Source organism: Asparagus officinalis, chromosome 6 (assembly GCF_001876935.1).
Source record: "Asparagus officinalis chromosome 6, Aspof.V1, whole genome shotgun sequence".
In the NCBI taxonomy this organism is placed as follows: domain Eukaryota; kingdom Viridiplantae; phylum Streptophyta; class Magnoliopsida; order Asparagales; family Asparagaceae; genus Asparagus; species Asparagus officinalis.
The window spans coordinates 39,873,604-39,882,385 of record NC_033799.1 but is presented as its reverse complement, the minus strand read 5'-3'; positions in this window follow the sequence as shown (position 1 = coordinate 39,882,385).

Sequence of the window (8,782 nt, the reverse complement as noted above, 5' to 3'; positions counted from 1 at the left end):
GGAAAAAGGATCAGCTTCAACCTAAACGTATGTGATTTCCATTTTTGTGTTGTTGCCACCAACTGGTCTCATTATCACGTACTAATCTCAGGCCAGAATGCAAATGGATTTTCGAATAAGGTGCGTATGAAGGAGACAGATCAGGATAAGGCTGCGTTAAGGTAGAGTTTGTAGTTTGGCGTGCCAGTTGCCTGGCCATGCTTCCTAAGGTTTCCAATAGGACTAACCCATTTCCTCAAGTTTACTTACCATGATCCAATCTATTATCAATCAATTATCATTATCGATTACTATATACTAAAACAGACGTCACTAGTTGTAGGACGACAAGTGATCACAATTGTTTTAACATTTAGGGGTTTTTCTTTTTTAACCCAAAATTTTACCCCCACTTATTTAAAAACCCATTAACTTTTCCAAACATCAATACACCCATTATATCCTACCCCACTTATTTCTAAACACAATATGTATAATACACCCATTATTACTGTATTTACCCTCAAATTCACTACACAAGCTCTCTTCTTCCTTCCTCTTCTCCTTCAATGACCACCACCAACCTCCTCCTCTCCCCTTCCTTCACTTCCCCTCCTCCCTCAAACCCATCAACCTCTCCCTCTGTTGCCCTTTATCTCCCCTCGCCGCCACGTCACCCACCACCATCAACCTCGAATCGGATGAACAACCCACCAACGGTTTCGACATCGACTCCCCCCAGTTCGCCGACATGGAGGCAGGCAAGGATCTGAATCACTTGTCGTCGCCCACCACCTGTTCGTTGAATTTACGCTTAGTGTTCTCTGATGTATTGTTGGCCTTCTTGTTTTGATGATGTTTAACAAATAATTTACCACTAATATTGTTTGTTTAGTGTTTGTGCATTCCTATGTTTTGTAGACAAACAACGTTGTTGGAGGATGGATGGAATAGAGCTTCAACGATCATATCCAAAAGAGGTTGGCGGAATGTCGGTGAAGCCTTTCTATTCAAAGTTCAAGATCCAAGTTAAAGCTTCATCCGAAAATAACAATCACATGTTTTTCATATATACGTCTTTTAGTGCTTTTGCAGAATACAGTGTTTTTCACAAATTATAAATGCAAATTGAGAAATTCTTTTTCTAACATGTTTGTTTTCATGTTTATAAACATTTCGTAAAGTTTCATCAAGTTTGGAATTGATTTGTTATGTTTAATGGAATTTACAAAATCATAATTTTCATTCGTGCATGTTCGTGCATGTTTTACAAAATAGATGAGTTTTCATAAATGGAAAATGATATTCAAGAAATTATTTCTTTGACATGTTTATCTACATGTTTATAAACTTTTCTCAAAATTTTACTATTTTTGGAGTTGATTTACTGTGCCTAATTGATTTTACAAAATCGTGTATCACAGCAGATTTTCAGAAACTGTATTTCTATGTTCAAACATTTATTTCTCTCAACTGGTAAATGATGTTTTAGAAATACTTTCTCTAACATGTTTTTATACATGTCTAGAACATTCCCTCAAAATTTCATAATTTTTGGAGCAGGTTTACTATTTTTAACCGATTTTATAAAATCGGATATACCTGCTACAGTACCGCCGGTCGACCGAAATTTTCCGCCGGTTGACCGACGAACTCTCTGGATGTCTCCTGAGTTTCTGACCTTGTTCGTGGTCGACCGTGATTTTCATCGGTCGACCGCTGGAGTCCCAACGACTCTTTTTAGAACCGTTGCAGATGGTTTTTTGGTCTTTTTGTAAGGGGTTTTGGTCTGAGGTTTTGGAGGCTATAAAAACCCTCTTTGATCTCAGTTTTTAGTGAGCTAAGAAGTTTTTAACAAGGGTTTTAAAAAGGGTTTAAGAGACCCTCTTTGATCTCAGTTTTTAGTGAGCTAAGAAGTTTTTAACAAGGGTTTTAAAAAGGGTTTAAGAGCTTATGTGAGTTTAGTTTGTGAAGCAAATTTCACAAGAGCAAAGAGGAGATCATCCTTTGGTGTTTGGGCATTCAACTCATCTCTCTCTCACTCTTGTCATTTATTGGAGAAGTTTTCTAAACTCAATCTAGCTTTACATTTTATTGTTTGATTATCATTTTATTAAGCTAGTGTTTATATTGAGTTTAGTTGATTTTATTTATCTCTTTGTACACACACAACCATTGAGCTTATTGTATTTGCATACATTGTATAATTAGGTTGTGTAATTGAGTTCTCATCTTGTTTAGAGAACAATCTTGTTGTATTTTTTAGCCTAATTGTGAGATTCACTTTGTAATACACTTGTACACCGAGAGGAGTGTGTGGTGAGAGTCGGGGATCGTCCCAAGAGGAGTGGCGTCGGTTGACGTGCCTAGAGAGAGGTTGTAACCGAGCACTTGAGGGAGACACGGCTAGGTCCAATACTTAGTGAGTGTAGAGTGTGATTGCAAGAGTGTGAGTTGAAGAGTTTTCGGTTAGCTAGAAAACCGAGTGTGTAGAAGAGGTTCCGGCTTTCAAACCGGATTGTGTTAGTGGATTTCTCCCCGGGAGTGGGGAGCGGAGACGTAGGACGGAAGGTCCGAACTCCGCACTTACCTTTATGTTCATATCTCGCCTTTGTATATTGCTTGTTGATTATATTGCCCACTATCTAGTTTAGATTGTTTACCCTTGAGTTTATATATCCTTGCTCATATACTTGTAATATCTCATTGATAGGATATATTCATTTGTTCATATTGCTTATCCTAGCTTACATATCTTGTTGTATTTCATACTTGCTAGGATAACGTATTAATTAATTTTAATTGGCATTTAATCGGATTAGATTAGCATAAGACCTAATCACCCCCCCCTCTAGGGTCTAACATGTATGTCATGTGAGCTTGTAATCAATTTTTCTGATTTTGGAAAAGTGCAACTCTTTATAGTAAAGTGTTACATATTGTGATGATCTTTTGTAGTGGTGATGTGTAATTGTTGTTTCACGCTGTAACTATGTTCTTATTGTTAAAACTGTATCGTTTCAGAGTTGAAATTGTATCGTTTTTGAGCAACGCAAACGTGTGATGACATGTAAGATGTGTTGTTTGATCAATTGATGATGTGTAAGATGTGTTGCTTGATCAATTCTTCACCTCAACAAGAGGTCGTCGCTCAATTTTTCAGCTTTAGGAAAAGTATAGCTCTTTATAGAAATGTATAGCACATTATTGATAAAGTATAGCACCTTATGGCAAAGTATAGCACTTTATGGCAATAGTATAGCACCTTATTGATAAAGTATAATACTTTATGATTTCTGATTTCTGGAATTTCTGCAACGTAGTGGGATAAACCAAATCAGTTTTTTTGGCGCAATACGAACACTTGATGACGTGTAAAATGTGTTGCTTGATCAATTATTCACATCGACGAGAGGTCGTCGCTTAATTTTTCAGCTTTAGAAAAAGTATAGCTATTTATAGAAATGTATAGAACTTTATTGATAAAGTATAGCACATTATGACAAAGTATAGCACTTTATGGCAATAGTATAGCACCTTATTGATAAAGTATAGCATTTTATGGTTTCTGGAATTTCTTCAACGTAGTGGGATAAACCAAATCAGTTTTTTTCGGAGAGTACGGCATCAACACAATGCAACAAATACCTCGCCGGTGGAACAGAGACGATCCTTTCCCGTTGGAAACACTTCCATCCGCAGTGATCAATGAAAGAAACGAGGAATTGTTGGTAGGGAAAATTGTAGAAAAAGAATAAAGAAAATTTGACTTGTATTTCTTTGATTCCGATTACAATTCGATTACAAAAGAGAGGAGAACGAAATTGGTTCTTCCCCTTTGTTTAAAACTGGGTTCTTCACGGTGGCGATGGAGTGCCTCCCTCGAATGCTTGCGTCGAGTTTGCTCTCCGTTGACGATCCGCACGTCTTGATTCACTGGAACGATGTCTTCTCCTCACGATTTGACGTTGTGGAGAACTTGCGTGGCAAGTTTGAGAACTCAGAACGAGTTTAGAAGAACTCTGTAAAAGAGTTGATTTGAACCGAAGATCTTCGTTGGGAGATGATGCCAATCTTCTCAAAAGCTTGTCTCCAGTGGTCGATCCAAGCCAAGAAAATTCCAACCGGGCCCCCTGAACTGAATTGATCTTCAGTTATTTTACGAGGATAAGGGGGTGAAACGCCTAAATCGGTGCGGAAACGGTTTTAGAACCGTTCAACTCACTGTTGAAGTGAGTTCAAACCCCAACGTTGCGTCAGGACCCTAACCTCGCGTCTTTGCAAGTTGAGACGCGAGTGGTGTTGGCTGAACATCATCTTGAACGCGAGGGTCGCTCACGTTTGGCTTGTGCATTGCATCGACGCGGCGGGTCGCCTGTTGGGTTGAACCATTGAACGCGAGGCGTCGCCACGTTTCGCTTGTGCATTGTCGACGCGAGGTCGCTGTGGTTGACGACGGCGAGGGTCGCTGTGGCTTGACGAGGGGGGTCGCGTGGCTTGGGCGACGGATGGTCTCCGTGGCTTGACGACGCGAGGGTCGCATGTAGTCTGGCGACGCGAGGGTCGCCGTGGGCTGACGCCAGAGGTCGCTGTTGGCTTGGCGACGCGAGGGCGCGCGTGCTTAACGACGCGAGGGTCGCTGTGGCTTCGGCGACGCGAGGTCACCGTGGCTTGGCGACGCGAGGGTCGCACGTGGCTTGGCCGACGCGAGGGTCGCTCACATTATCCAACAGTGTGACGCGGGGGAGACATCGCATCTCAGAATGAAGCTATGTTGACTGTAGCTTCTTCTGTGGTGCATTGCAATGGGACCGCTTTTTCATAATCCTGGTTTAAACTGCTTGTGGAGTGGTGAAAATCGTCAGATTGCTACTTTCCTGTAGATTGTAAAGACGCTATATAGATTTTCATCCGTCGTCTGGAGGTCGTCATGATTATAACCTTCTGCGAAGTGTCAGGGATTGTAACTTCATCATCGGTGTGATGAGGGGGATAAGCTATACTATGTTGATTTTTTAGACAGCCTACAGAACCCCTCCAAAGTTTTCGAAACGTTCGCGGTTGACTGGGACGAATTCGAATACTTTGGATCTTAACTCTGCTGATCTGAGAGCTGTTGATTCCTTGTTAGTAAAGGATGTCGTTTCTGCACTTGCTGTTGAAGGGCATCTGTTGGTTGAGGGATTTCGCACGTAGGACTTTGTGCGAAGTATGCCTCATAATCCCTGCTTCTGAATGTCGGGGGTGGACCCCTGCGTTTTGAATTTTGAGAACGCGGGGCTGACTTCCGCGTTTTGAATTATGGAAGACCCAGGTGTGACTCGACGTCATGTTTTTGTAACGCGGGCCTGACATCTGCATTTCTAAAGTTGGAACCCGGTTGTGACCTCGCGTCATGATTTTTTCTGCAAAGCCGGGTCTGCACCGTTAGCGTTTGGACTTGACTGAACATGGAAGTGGCTTCCGTGTATTTTGTGACTAAGTGCTTTTTCGAACAATTGTCTTTAGTTATTGTTTACAAGGTCTCGCTCACAGCCCATTAAGTTGATGGTCCTTCAAACATAGGACTTTTTGGCAACCCTCAGCCATCAACGGATTTGATAAGCCTTACGACTACGTTTGAGTCCGGGCGTAGCATGTTGATTGTCTGAGTCCGTTCACATGTAACGTTGGTGCTACGAGATTGAACTCTTCTTAGTCTTGATGCCTGATGATGTGAATCCAATAGACTTTGTCACTTTGTGAACGGAGAAGACTACCGCAACGTGTGTTAGGCTTAGGGCTATCTCTAATTAGGGATCGAGATCAAGTCCCCCATGCGTGTGAGGCATGGATTGTGAGTGTCCTTTCACGGTAAAAGAGCTAACCGGCCAAACGTGTGTTAGTGACATTGATGTATCCCTAGCCTTAGGATTCAGGATAAAATTCCCCATTGCGTTAAGCATGGGATTCTGGCGTTACTTTAATACGACCTGCTACGATATGGAATACGTAGGCGTTTGTATTATTAACGGGAATAGGCACGCCAGGCGCATGTCGTTAGATGCAGACTTATCTCGAAATTAGGGATTCGAGATAAATTCCCAGCGCATGAGATCCTGCTGTCTTTGTTCACGTGCCGGAAAGAGGTTAACCGGCAACGCGTGTTAGCGTAGATTACTCTCTAATTAGGGATCGAGATAGAAGTCCCATGCGTGAAGGCATGGATTTTTGGTTCGTTCTTCCTGTGTGGCTTGAAACACCGAAAGAAACGTTGGGAAGGCCAGAAGTTGTACTCTTGTTGAAAAAGTGATTAACAAGTTCATGTCGGGGGTTTGACTGTTAGGGTGTGATATTAGCCTAACAGTATTTTATGGAACCTATCGCGCCTCTATCTGCGAGGTAGGTCGATAAAGTTGATTATGAGTCGTCAGAGGGTGTGATGTTAACGTGACTGTGAGATGTTGCGATTGAGCAACTTTGGGAACCTTATCATCCTATGATGAGATTGATAAGTGGATGGTCAGAGTTATAGTGTTAACGTAGACAGGGATGTGTGTGCCGATTGAGCATCTTTAGTGGACTGTTATCATCCATGACGAGCGATTGATAAGTGATTTGTCAAGTTAGTGTTAACGTGGACAGGAATGTGTTCTTGTGACTTGCACACAGATTTGGGATAGCGTGCTCGCTGGGGAACTTGCTTAGGGTGAGTTTATTTCATGCAGGAACATGAGTTTTGAGTACCTGTGATTTGAATGTGATTTGAAGAATTTTGTCTGCTGGGGAAGAGATTTGTGCATTTGAATTTTGGAGGACCTATCATCCATTGGAAGATTGATAAGTTGATTGTTGCTCAGAGTACTATGTAACGTGACAAATTGGCGAGTGATGCAATAATGATACTCTGTGGAGATGATGTTCGTCAGAAGTGTTTATGTTAACTCGACGATGTGAAAGATTCGTTACTCTTAATCCAATGGATTCCAAGTAACCAACCCGCCAGTCTTGATTAAGACTTTAGAGGCCGAAGAAAAAGGTTAGACAAGGCCACATTTGCCTAGTGAGGCACTATCCATGAAGTCGAAATAGAGCACAATGCACCTGGAAGGCCATTATGCTGATGAGTTTGACTTCAGAGACGTAACTTTAACACTTGATGTTTTGGTTTAGACTGCACCATCCGTACTTGAAGAGGATTGGCCAAGAGAATTTGGAGGGAATGGACTATCAGAGGTGATCATTAACGTGATAGTTTTAGTGGATTCTGTGGTTGACAGAGGTATTTGATAACATAAACACTCAGAAACGTTTATTATTCAAATCATGCAACTACAAATAAACCAAACCCCCAGTCTTGAAACAATACGGTGAGAAAAGGGATTAGAGTATGCACGTCGCCTATGGCCACAATCTAACGAGCTTGACTTCAAGGTACGGTTGTTAACGTGATGTATTGGCAGACCCGAATCCTACTTTGAAGTAGGATTAGCTCAGTGTGTCGTACTATCTTCCTGTTCTGACTGAGTAAGAATGAGCTTGGTCGATGACTCAGAGAAGATTGAGGCTTTGCGTCGCGACTTGCTCGGCGCCTGATCTGCCCACTTGTTCTTCAGCTTGATGCTAGCAATAATCTTATGAGCATGTCGCTTGACGAGATCAGTGTCTCAGGAACCGGCTTCTGCAATCCTATTCGGGCTTAGGAGGCGGTCGCCAAGTTGTGCGACAGGTTCTACCAGTGTTAACTGTTCATACCTGATAAACGGAGAGCATGGCGTTCGGAATCTTTTAACGAAGGTTTTGACGGCATTCCCATCTTCTTCTGTTAGTGGCGAGAAAGGATATGGATGGATACTTTCTTATTCCTGATTCAAAGAATCTGACAGGAAGAGTCTCTCTAGATCTCGTCCGACTCTTGGATACATTGCAGGAAGTTTCCTGACCATTCAAGGCCAACCCCCTGGGTGCCTATGAAAACGAGCCAGTACGCATCTTTGATTATCACATTCCGCGAGTCTGTAGACTTGAAATGATAGATATGTTGATTCGTGATCCCGTGCCGTCAAAATTTGTAGCTGGGACTTCAATTTGGAGGATAGGGCTGCGTCCCATTCGGCAGGGTAGGGCCTGACAACTCCCTCATCTTGGAGCTCGCTTCTTTTAGCCAATGACATTGAGCTGTGCCTTCCAATTCCTCATCTTTAGCGACTGAGGATTTTGCTCATACTCCGTCTTCTTCCTTCAGTAATGAGGCAAGATCATAGTTGGTGGCTTCTTGGTCAGAAGCCGTGTCATTCAACATTTTTCCCTTCCCTTTGCTTGTGTGAGGTCGGATGAGACGTTCTTTCCCTTCGGGAAGATTCTTGCCTGGGATGGGATCTATCTTCGAGATTTGGCTGGATCTGCCGACGAGTTGATGTCAACCAGGACCAGCGAGTTCATGATGCCTCTTGTGCTGAGATTCTGAGCATGGCCTCTGCCCTCATCAAGTCTCTTTCGCGAGATCATTCGATGCTTTCCGTCATAAGCGTAGGCTTCATGTTTAAAAAAAGCTTGAGACTGGACTCTGCAATGGACTGAGTGTCATCATTGGAATGTTCCCCTGTGCTAAACTCCAGAGTTGACAGGGGGGGGGAAGGCTCTGTTCCGCCTCGAGTATGTTTGATAATCCATCAGACTTATGTACACGATGTCTTTCAAGCCAGGAACTGATCCTTCTCTGATCATCGGACTAGCGAACTGATGATCTCCGTCTGCCCGATCATGTAGAGGACTCGCAGTATTCATCCTCAGAAGTTACTGTTTTTTTATATCTCTCTGCTTT